This window comes from Akebia trifoliata, unplaced genomic scaffold, assembly GCF_017979445.1.
Source record: "Akebia trifoliata isolate Shusen 1 unplaced genomic scaffold, ASM1797944v1 Contig00135_ERROPOS630964, whole genome shotgun sequence".
Taxonomy (NCBI): domain Eukaryota; kingdom Viridiplantae; phylum Streptophyta; class Magnoliopsida; order Ranunculales; family Lardizabalaceae; genus Akebia; species Akebia trifoliata.
The window spans coordinates 422,411-434,346 of record NW_028236851.1 but is presented as its reverse complement, the minus strand read 5'-3'; the positions used below and the strand labels follow the sequence as shown (position 1 = coordinate 434,346).

The 11,936-nt window shown below is 35.7% G+C and overlaps 2 pseudogenes across 1 annotated transcript; one reads left to right on the top strand and one right to left on the bottom strand.

Annotated features, from left to right (window-relative positions):
* Positions 1 to 625: 625 nt before the first annotated feature.
* On the top strand, positions 626 to 2,321 carry LOC147381929 (pentatricopeptide repeat-containing protein At5g59600-like; annotated as a pseudogene).
* A 3,599-nt stretch (positions 2,322 to 5,920) lies between these two features.
* LOC147381928 (transcription termination factor MTEF18, mitochondrial-like) lies at positions 5,921 to 8,456 on the bottom strand (annotated as a pseudogene). The gene is made up of 2 exons (XR_015174248.1): positions 6,378 to 8,456; positions 5,921 to 6,213 (listed from the first exon to the last, which is right to left on the bottom strand). The product of XR_015174248.1 is annotated as a transcription termination factor MTEF18, mitochondrial-like (transcript).
* Positions 8,457 to 11,936: the final 3,480 nt, after the last annotated feature.

Here is an 11,936-nt window from a genome sequence, read left to right as displayed (position 1 = left end):
TTCAACTGTGAAATTTTTTTTTCAAGTTGTTAGAATTTTGTCCTCTGTAATATTAAGACTAATAAGATGTATTCCTAATTCTTTTATAGGTTTGTATATTACTTGCTTTTATAATGCACGAATTTACTAAGAAAGTGACAATCAGGGGTGGATTTATGTTGTGTTTGGATTGAAAGAAATGAAGAGAGAAGAGAAAATAATGAGTTTCTCTTCATTTCTCTTGTTGTTAAGTATGGAGAGAAAAGAAAAGAATTGGAGAGAAGAGGAGAGAAATGAAGAAAAACCCTTTTAAAAGATTTTTATAATTCAACTCTACCCTTAATCTCTTTTAAGATATTTTAAAAAATTTCAAAGTTGTCCCAAATTCTCGCTTGTCAATCCAAACATGGTGGAGAGAAATTGAGTGTATCTTCTTTTTCTTATTGAGTTTCTCTTTAATACCCCCCTCCTCTCGTAAGAATTTTCAAAGTATAAAGATTAGTGAGTTAATACGACAGAGTTTAGGAGATCGGATAAAAAAAATCAGCCATTATTACCCTCACAAATTATATTTTTCACAATCTTACTTGCACCACAAAAGATTTCTACTCTTGGCTGCTCCCACATGGGCAAAACTGGCGCCGCCCATGCTGACAATGGGGCTGTGATGCAAAATAGCTGTAACACAAGCATAGAATGAGAAACCAACTAATTATGTCACCCAAAAATAACTGTTTGGGGACACTGACACTGCTGCAAGGTTGCATGAAAGGGAAAGCTTTGCAACCCGGCAAGCAAATCCATGCCCACTTATTAGTTACTGGAATCGATATGGAAATGGAAATCGACTCTCTAAACTCAAAATTAGTAGGAGTTTATGCTGGTAGTGGAGATCTGAGATCAGCAATAAAACTCTTCCAATCCATGCAAAAACCAACTGTTTTTGCATGGAATTGGATGATTTCAGCTTTTGCTTTTCAAGGTTATTGTGAAAATTCCATTAAGTACTTCTCTCAAATGCAAGAATACGGGACTTCTCCCAACAAATTCACGTTTTCTTTCGTGTTGAAAGCATGTGTGGGTTTGATGGATATAAAGAAAGGAAAGGAACTTCACTGCATAATAAACAAATTGGGTTTCGAATCCGATGTCTCCGTAGGGAACGCTCTTATAGATATGTATTGTAAATGTGGAAGATTAGATTTTGCTCGTAAATTATTTGATCAAATGGGTGTGAGGGATGTTGCGTCGTGGACATCGATGATTTGTGGGTATTCTCATCAAGGGAAATTCGATCAATCATTGAAGCTTTCGAGGAAATGAATGAAGTTGGAAGGCTTGGAACCTAATGAATTTACTTGGAACGCGATGATAGCGGGTTATGCTCAGAGAGGAGATTGCAATGGAGCTTTAGAACTCTTTTCGAGAATGACAAGAGTAGGATTTGAACCTGATTTGGTTACTTGGAATGCAATTATTGCGGGTTTTACGCCAGAATCGTCGAAATGTTGAAGCTATGGCATTGTTTGGAACAATGATGGCTTCAGGACTTAAACCAAATCCAGTAACCATTGCTGGACTACTCCCGCATTTGGATCGATTGGCTCTTTACATAGAGGGAAACAAGTTCATGGACTTATCTATAGAATGGGACTGGATTTCAATATCTTCGTAGCCACCGCACTGATCGACATGTACTCTAAATGTGGGAGTGTGAAAGATGCCCGAAATGTTTTTGATCAGACCGTAGTAAGGAACGTCGCGACATGGAATGCCATGATTGGGTGTTACGGGACGGGAAGCATGGATTGTTGATGATTCGATCCGATTGTTTGGGAGAATGCGAGAAGGAGGGTGCATGCAAACCAAGTCACTTTCACTAACGTTCTTTCAGCGTGCAGCCTTTCAGCGTGCAGCCATGCCGGTTTGGTCAATAAAGGTTTAGAGATTTTTGTGTCTATGAGGGAAAATTATGGGGTTGAGTTGTGTAAAGAGCATTACGCTTGCATGGTCGATCTTCTGAGCCGTGCAGGAAGGCTCGTAGAAGCTTTTGAACTAGTGAAGGAGATGTCTATGGAAGTTAATGATTCTATCGTTGGAGCGTTTTTTAATGGATGTAGAATTCATGGAAGAAGCGACTTGGCTAAGGATATGGCGAGAGAGAATTCTTGGGATGGAATTGAAGAGGCCGGGGGGTTTTGTGACTTTATCGAATATTTATGCAGCAGATGGAGAGTGGGAATGGGTTGAGAATGTGAGGAATGTGATGAGGGAAAGGGATTAGTAAGAAAGCTGGGATTAGTTGGGTTGAGAAGAAAGATGGCTTTCTTGGTTTAAAGTAGGAAAAACAGGTTTATGAAGTCTAGTATTCCCCCATGTCAACTAATACATGTAAGTAAAAACCATATCTTACAAATCAAAGCCCTCATGTATCCTTTTAAATCATTACTATTTTTTTAGTACTATAGATTACTTTGGAAATATCAGTGATTACAATGATTGCAAGAACTCTGTCTCCCATACTTCAAACAATGGATGTGCTGATTCGGAAAGGATTCTGCATACCAGACTTTTGCTACATGTGTTGAAGGGATGGGGAGTCGGTGGGTTATCTTTCTTCACATTGCTCGGTTGCACACGAAGTATGGGGTATTTCTTGGCACTGTTCGGAATCAGTTGTTGTTTTCCAAGGTCTGTGCAGAGCTTAGTCGAATCTTGGGAGGCGTTGGGTTTGGATTTCATCTATAGCAAAGAAGACCGCTTCCTTCCATTTGCTATAAGTTAGGGAATTTTAAAAGAGAGAAATCGCCAGATTTTTTAGGAGGGCATTCTCCAATATGTTATGATGTCTGTGATGGGTCTTTTTTTTCTTTTTTTTTTTTCAGTGTGATTCGTTAAGGAGTTTAGGGGAGTTTTCTTTGAGGACTTCATAAGTAGGTGGGATCTGGTCTCTTCTTTAGCTTTGGAATATTGTTTTGTTGTATCTTCTTTGTCTCTCGACCGCATTTACATATTCTGCATTTACCAATTTAAGAAAAAAAAATATGAAGAAGGATCTGACTCAATGCCTAACATATTCTGCATTTACCAATTTAAGAAGAAAAAAATGAAGAAGGATCTGACTCAATGCCTGTGAAGTTGATTTGCACCCACCATTTGTTGGACCTCAACTAATTATCCCAATGGAGCAGCTCCAATAGGCTTTGACAATGATTATGATGATGATGTATTCATACCCATTTAATACATCACTTTGTTTTGATCTAAAAGAAAAGTAGAAAAAATAGGTAAATAATACAAGCAAATGTATATGGAAGATAACAGGTTCATTAAGTCCCTTTATCACGATTTAAAGAAGAGTATATTGTTTGTGATTTATGCTCGGATACTATCATATGCAAACATTCTACACATCCTCATGTTCTATGATCTATCATCAGATTTAGGTCATCTGCTTTTTGGTTGAAACTTGGACAAGTGTTCCAGCAGATTGGACTCTCCTCTGTAGGTAAGTGGTCTCTGGAAACCACAATAGAAGATAAACTCAATGTCGCTTCTATCATGCGATACTCAGTTCAAAATATTCAAGTAAAGAGCTAATAAAAAGCCATGACATGCAGAACAGCAAAAGTTCAGCCAACTTGTAAAATATTTCATAAACAAGGGAAATTTGAAGCAGCATTAAATCTTCGCCTCCAAATTGCCTGTTATGTCGGTGGTTTCATATTTACTCTGTTTTCTGGGCTTTCACAAGCTAATGATGAAAACGAAGTCGACATTGCATGTTAAGAGTTTAAGTGAGATTTTTTGGAAAATTAAGTTCGTAAGAGAAGACATCCATAGAGCTGTGTGATTAACAAATTGGAATTATGAACCCTTTACAGTTAAGATCAAAGAACATAAACATTACAAGTCTTAGTTCAGCCAAGACAAGATATGGGCACGAACACAGAATACTCATCGATCCTAAGAAATTGGTCTGGCAAAAGATTTTTGCCAGCAAAAAATACATAAAAATGCTGGTGAGACTATACATCCAAAACAATAACACTAATAAATAAGGTTGCCCCAACTGCCATGTAGAGGTAAAGAAAACCTGCAAAGATGGAATCATGAACAAGTATATAAATGAGTTTTGTAGTATTATTAGGCAAAGATCCTGTATCTGAACCTAGATCTTCTACAAGTTCAATCTAACCTTATAATCACTTAAGATTCAGCCAATTCTCATATATGAAAATTAACGACTCACAATCACATGTTTCATTGATGATGAAATCAACACAACTGCATTGGCTTTCTTGCCAAATTAAGGTAATCCGTGTAATTATTGGGAAAAATATTAAAATCTTGAACAACAGATTTTTTTGAAGGGTCAACTGGGATTGACCCTCCAACTAAAAAATATGGGCCCAGTCCCATTTTAAAATAATAGAACCGCTGAAATCTTAGATTCCCATCGAAATAACATACAACTACAATTTAGAACAAAATGAAGTTTGGCTAACCCTCATCTAGTAGACAGCACAGAACCACATATGTCCCAGAATCAAATTGTCCCAAACCACAGTTTCAAATTGGAACCATCAGAGATTGAAAAGCCTACAACCACTAATCTTTTATTCATCAAGTTATTCTTGAAGTTCCATTGTGGTTCACGGCCTCAATCTTCTGAGGCTTTGGAGGGTTTTGATAGGATTTTCAGTTATGAATAAGGGGAAATGAAAACTGTGGGAATTCTTAATGGCCAAGGCAACCTAAAAATAAGAGTAGGAAGGGCTTCTGAATATTGTGAGGTGTTTTTGAACATGAGTTAATTACGTAAATGGCCTACTCTTCTCATTTAATTTACACAATGATTTCAGAGTGCTTCTGCATGGGGAATGAATTTTCCAAAGAAATTTTTATTTCTTCAGCATAAAAACAGTCATTTTAAGCATAAATACTTCTTAAAAGAAATACATGTTGCTAACTCACATTGTTACTATAAAAAAAAAAAAAAAAAAATCTACAGTAATCATCATCAAACCCTTATCTCCATTCAATGTTAATTCAAGTGCATTCAATCAGCTTTCACTACCTCAGATCTTCCTCTATTCTTTTAGAACCTTCAACTTGCACATCCTTCTGAACGGGGCTGTTATTGGTCTTTGTTGCACATATCCAAACCATATCAATCAACTTTCCCTTCATTTATCACCTATTGGGGGCGACACCCTTTTCTTTAATAAGTATAAATTTATTAATATAAGAGCAAGTACAAAGGACTGACAAAAGCAGAGGAAAAACTTCCCATGAAAAGAATAGCCTTAACAATGCCATCCGACTCCCAATAAATAAAAGACTCCAAGCCAAAAAATAAAGTCCTCGTAAAAAAACCTCTACATTTTGAGAAGAGCTTAGACCAACTATGAATCTCGACCATCAAGATCATATTAACTGAAGCCAACTTTCCTTTTCTGTATCATGAGGTTTCTAAGCTCTTTAATTCACAAGGCATGAGAGTTTCAAGGATTTCCCATTTTCAACAAAAAGACTCCAAGCCAAAAAATAAAGTCCTCGTAAAAAAACCTCTACATTTTGAGAAGAGCTTAGACCAACTATGAATCTCGACCATCAAGATCATATTAACTGAAGCCAACTTTCCTTTTCTGTATCATGAGGTTTCTAAGCTCTTTAATTCACAAGGCATGGAGTTTCAAGGATTTCCCATTTTCAACAAGTATATGGAGTTCTTCGAATTTGGTTCCATCTTTCATGGAAATCTTGTTTAAGAGTGTATAATTCTAACCAGGTTTACTAATTTAAAACATTTGACTTTAATTAGCTGTTAATTTGAGAGCTAATGAATAGAACTTTTACTCTTTTGGGGGTGGTAAGATACATCAAGACAAACAACAAGAAAGCAAAAGAAAATTATAGCCACTTACAATTACATGTGAATGTTTTCCATCAACCATGACCAGAGGGTCTGAACCAGGCACCACTCTTGCAGTACTTTATTGCCCATTGAGTGAACATATGAGTCACTATTTGATCATCCCAAGGTGTGGATAACATTGTAGAGTTGAACAAAATAGATTCCACATGCCAACTTCTTGGAGAAAAAATTCATAATATCACATGGATTTGCCTTCCAATCAATTGGATGGATCTTTCAAGCTTTAGTCCTTCCCTCGATGCTTCTTTCTCTGCTTCTTTACATGGTAAGATCAGTTGAAAATACCCTTCTAGCTGCAATTTATCGCCACAGATATTGTGAATAAATTATCAATATTGTCCAGCTAAGGAAAAAAAATGGTGCGGCCGCATACCCAAATCAACAAGTGCTGACATTTTGATAGACAAATGTGCTTACCGCACACTCAAGATATCGTGTCAAATATAGAGAACATTACCATTAGATTGAAGACGAAGATTTCTTTAATCTGTTCCATACATCCGGACCTTCTGGATGGACATTTACAAAATATTTTACAAATCTAGCATCTGAGCATGCAAGAATCGTACTCAAGGCCAACTTCAATTTTGCTGCACCTTTCTCCTTAAGCCACTTATACATTGAAAATCTAAGCTTGATTTTCTCTATATCATAACACAAAATATGTTGGAAATGCTACTAAGGATTGTAAAGGAAACCCAAATGGTTCACTAGATAATTGATCTTCATCTCTATAACCTCCTTGGATTGGTTCAGCACTGGAGGGGCCGCTTTGATCATGTTGGAGACAACATGGTAGTCCAATCCCGAGCTCACCAAGCAATCAAACCTCTCTTGCAGCTGATTTCCTCTGCCACGAAACTGCTTCAAAGCCTTCACCATCTCCTCCGAGTTCTCAGTGTACCCTATACTCAACAAAAACATGGTTTTCTCCATAAGATGCCCTCCTTCCTCACTGGCTACTTTCTTGACACTAGTAATCTTCGATCGTGAAGCCAAACTGATCAACTTATTTGGGTCTACCTTTATTATTTCACACAACTCATTTGGTTCCATATTTAATTTCGACAAAACCGTTCTAGGTTTTTTCAAAGAACAAGAACCCAGAATTTGTGTATGAGTACAAATGATCTTTGCAATGTCTTCCCTTTCCATCCCAATCTCAAACAAGAAATGCATGGCCTGCCATAGATTTTTTGCAAAATTCCCAGCAAGGATTCGAGGATATTTTAGGAACAAAACCAAAACTTCTTCCATCTTGAGACCTACTTTGATTAGCAATGCAACCAGAACATATATTTTCTTTCCAGAATCCTCAAACAAGAACAAAGGATGTGTCTTAAATAAACTCCACATATCCTTCTTACTAAAAACCCATTTCTTCAAGAAAACTCATCATCTCAAGCATTCTACTCCAACTATATGTGCTTTTATCCGACAGATACCTTCTAATCCAATCATACTCAATACCTAAACCCTTCAACTTTTCGAGAACAAGAACAAATTCCTTATTTAAACCACCAATCAAAAGCGTTGGGCAACAAATGACCAACTTAACAACTGTGGGCTTACTCAAACCCATTCTTCATAAGCCCGAAGTTTCGAGTCCAAGACCCCATAATCATATCTGAACATTTCTATCCCTTCCTTGTACATCTTACCAATCTTACTACGGGGTATCCCGTAATTGCAAAGAACATGAAAGTTCTCAAGTAGAACATCATCGTCACTGAGAAACATCCGATCACGTGGAAGAAGGTATAGAAGCTCGGATGGTGTCAAACCCAAGCTCTCAAAAAAGGGTTCAAACTCATTAATCGGGTAGTAGCGAAGAAATCGGGTTAGTGACCGAGTGATTTCTTGCTCATTGTCGACCTTAGAGATAAGATTTTCAAGGAAAGTTGGAGAATTCTTGCTGATATGCTCTGCATCCATAAAATGCAAATTTCTAGTGCAATGTAGGTAATCAAATAGTACTTCTTGTGCTTCGGTTCGTGCAGAGCGAGAAATTCGAGCGGCGAAAGAAGAATTAGATGACGGTTTTGACATGGAAATTGGGGCTTTTGCAATGTAGTAAGGCTTACTACTGTAAAAAGATCGGCTTTTTATGAAATTGAAAGATGGGTTTTTGCTCAAATTAAAGGATTTTTCAGAAAAAACAGGAAAGATAGATGGGTGACTGAGTAGCAAAATCATTTTGGTTCTAGGAGGGATGCTTTTAAAGATTCTTCGAATTATCATGATTCATGACAAGTATACATTCGGTAATTAATTAAATCCAGAGATGATAAACTATAAAATCAGATATAAACAATTAGGGTTTTAGATGTCTCGACGAGTTATTAAGCTCGGTTTGAAATTGAAAGAGAACCATATAATAAATTAAATTAAATATAAAGAATGCAGAAATGGTGGAAAAAAACACGTCGAATTTGTCAGGATTTTGAATGAGAGAGATGAATTTAAAGGGATTAGAGATCGCACCTTCAAATTTAGAGCAATTTTCATCGAGAATTTGTCTTAAAAAGAAAGAATATTAGGGTTTCGATTTCGAACATCGATTCTTCCCTCTGATGCCAATTGTTTATCTAACTCCAGTCAAAAGTCAAAATCCCAGTTAATGGGCTTCATGATTGTTGATGGGCCCAGCATTGAAAAATGTAATATATAACTAATATTGGCCCATCTCTAACCCGGCCAACGGGCCAATTTACAGGCCAACTCGGGCCCCCCAAACGATGAGGGAGAGAGAAGGAAGGAAGGACTACTCGAATCTTCATCCAACATAACGCTGAGATGCGAAGAAAAACACAGATTTTCTAGAGATTAGTACTAGTTTTCTTCAGAATCAGTACATATTTTCTAGGGATACATATTTTGGGAATTTTTAGGAATATTCTCTCATCTTAATGGTTTGTTTGATGAACAGCTTCAAGCCTCGTTTTGAGATAATGTTTAAAAACGAGTAAAAAAAGAAAGAGAGCTGTTATTGCTACACCAACTTTTGCTAATGCCACCCCAACTCTTTGGTCATTTACCTAGAAATTGGTGTGGCAATAGCATCTCTCAAAAGAAATAGTAGATAGACATATATTGGTATTTGTTATGATGCCCACTAAGGAGATTTTTTTTTTTTTTTTCAACTTGATTGTTGGATTGATAATCATCTTAGACTTTATTTAGAGTGCTGTTATTGCCACACTAACTTTTGCTTATGCCAATCTCAACAAATGTTGCTATGGCAATAGAATCTCTCTTCATTAAGGATGTTGTTATTATATAGAATGGGGTGTTTTTCCTTCAATCCAACACCTTGAGATCTTTCATGGAATCAACCCATTCCTCTTTATTTCTAGACATCGATGTGATATCTACTAAAGAGACTTTAAGATAGACTTTCAAGTACTATTATTTATCGAAATTATATAAAATGTTCTTACTCTCTTTTTATAGGTTCATCCCCCACTCCCTTCTTGTAGGGAGTTTTTTTTTCTCTATTTCTTTATGTCACAAGCATAATTCATCTTGTTCACCTTAATTTATGATAATCGTGACATGATGGTTACATCTTTGAGAATCTTGTTGTCATTTATGTGCCAACATCCTAATTATCTCGTTCTCGAAGTGACAATTATTTGATGTCTATAACTTACCCATGGCTCGAGATCATCACCCCATCATGTGCCTCGAGATTTATATTCTTTTTTTTTTCTTTTCTTTCTTTTTTTGTCAAGATGTTTGGCTCACAATGTTGATGAGATTTATATCTAGTAAATCTAGTTGAAGAGATGGTCCTTTCTTTTCTTTATTTATCCATTACTCTCATGCTTTGTATTCACTTCCAACTATCATTTTGGAGAGCTAAAGCCTTTGGAAGGGCCTCCAACCTACTTTGCAACTCTCTCTTCATTTTGGTGTATTCTGAAGAGTAGAGTTTTTGGTCGGCAAAACAAGAGAGGGAGATATGGGATCTCTACCTTTTGACAATAAAAAAAACAATAACGGTTGGGTAGGATTTTGTTGTAGCTGAATTTTGGGTAGAATTAAGAAAATACTAAAATATTTTATGGTAGTCATTTTGGATAGCACGATTAGATTGCATACCCCCTTGAATATCCAAAAGGGCATGCCTAGTCACTATGGCTAGTATTTATGGAATTGCTCTGAACGCCACATTTTGTACTGCTTGAGTTATTAACTCGTCCTCGTCGAGAGCAATGTTTTTCAAGAACTCTTCAAGTATTCTATAAGTGAATCCCAAATGAAATCATTTCCTACCTAGAAACATTCATTTTCAAATAAAAAAATAAAAAACAAGCATGTTTTTTAAAACCCCAAACTTTATATTATATTTTTTTTGAAATATCACTGATAGTACATGACCCCTTTGAACCCACTAATCCTGAAATATGTGGAATGTTCAATTGAGTGAAATATCATTTTAGAATTTTTTTTTTTTTTTTTTTTTTTGGTATGTTCAAAAACCCTCATAGTTTTACACAACATTTTTTGGACAAGTTTGAACCATATGGACTAATTTATATAGGGGTGCAACTTGATTCGGTTTGAGGTCAAATTGGAACCGAACTGACATAGGTTGATTCCACAAAATAAGAACTAGAACCGAACCAAATTCCATTGGAATTAAACTGAATTAAAGTCGATTTGGTTCGGTTCGATTCTACGGATTGCCAATATTCTATAAATTGTAAGTAATATTTTTTTAATAAAAAAATAAACATAAAATTTCATACAATAAATCTCAAATCTATCCAGAAAAAGTCATTAGTTTATCCATAAAAAATCACTGATCTATGTCCTAACTCCTAAAATAATTCATAATAATTATATATATCTATATATATATAGGAAATGTTCAGCAACAAACATTTTGGCAAAACATTTTTCAAAACATGGGTTAGAAGTTTTGGAATGGTCTGATTTTTGGTGAGGATGATCTCTACGGTGAGGAGATCATCATCACCAAAAATCAGCCCATTCCAAAACTTCTAACCCCATCAAAAATGGTTTACAAAAAATGGACGGTCCACGATTTTTCAACTTGTAAACTGGGGCTAGAAGTTTTGGAATGGGCTGATTTTTGGTGAGGATGATCTCTACAGTGAGGAGATCATCCTCACCAAAAATCAGCACATTCCAAAACCTCTAACCCATGTTTTGAAAAATGTTTTGCCAAAATGTTTGTTGCTGAATGGGACCTATATATATATATATATATATATATTTATTTATTTATTTATTTATTGCATGGGAGTTCGATTCTCAATTTGGTTCAGTTCTATCAATCTTGATTCGAGAACCGAATCAAATTGATCAATTCTCCATTTTTGTAATTCAAAATAGAATCGCAACTTGTTCCAAAACAAATCAAACCACCCCAAAACTATCGGTTCGGTTTGATTCTTGATTTGAACCGGACCAAGTTGCACCCCTAAATTTATGGTCATGTTGTCTAGCTCAAATTTACTCTTTTGAGGTCATTAATCTTCGAATGTACACATCATGTGTTCCTAGGGTTTTGTTTATATATTAATGATATTTTAATGTTTCTCACTTTAGAACATTCACCTACATTGTTGATCTTGCTTGCAAGATTTTTCTTCTCCAGTATCTATATTAAATAAATAGATTATTTTTTTGAGTCATGCTGGAGTGATCACAAGATTGTACCTCATATCACACATCCTGACGTGAATGTGTGTAAGAATCATAAAGACTTTTTGACACATATCTTAATGAAAAGATTTATGATTCCTACACACTTTTGCGTCAGGATATGCAATATGAGGTACAATCTTAAGGTTAGTTCAACATTATTCCTTTTTTTTTTAAATATATTTTGATGCCTATAATTAGTGATAAAATAAAAAGGGCACAAAACTCAATTTCTTGGACATTGGTGGGTACTCACCCCTCCAAATGTTTTTTTTTTTTTTTTTTTTCTTATTTAACACTGAATGCAGCAGTACCAACAAATCCCATGTTATAAGCATCA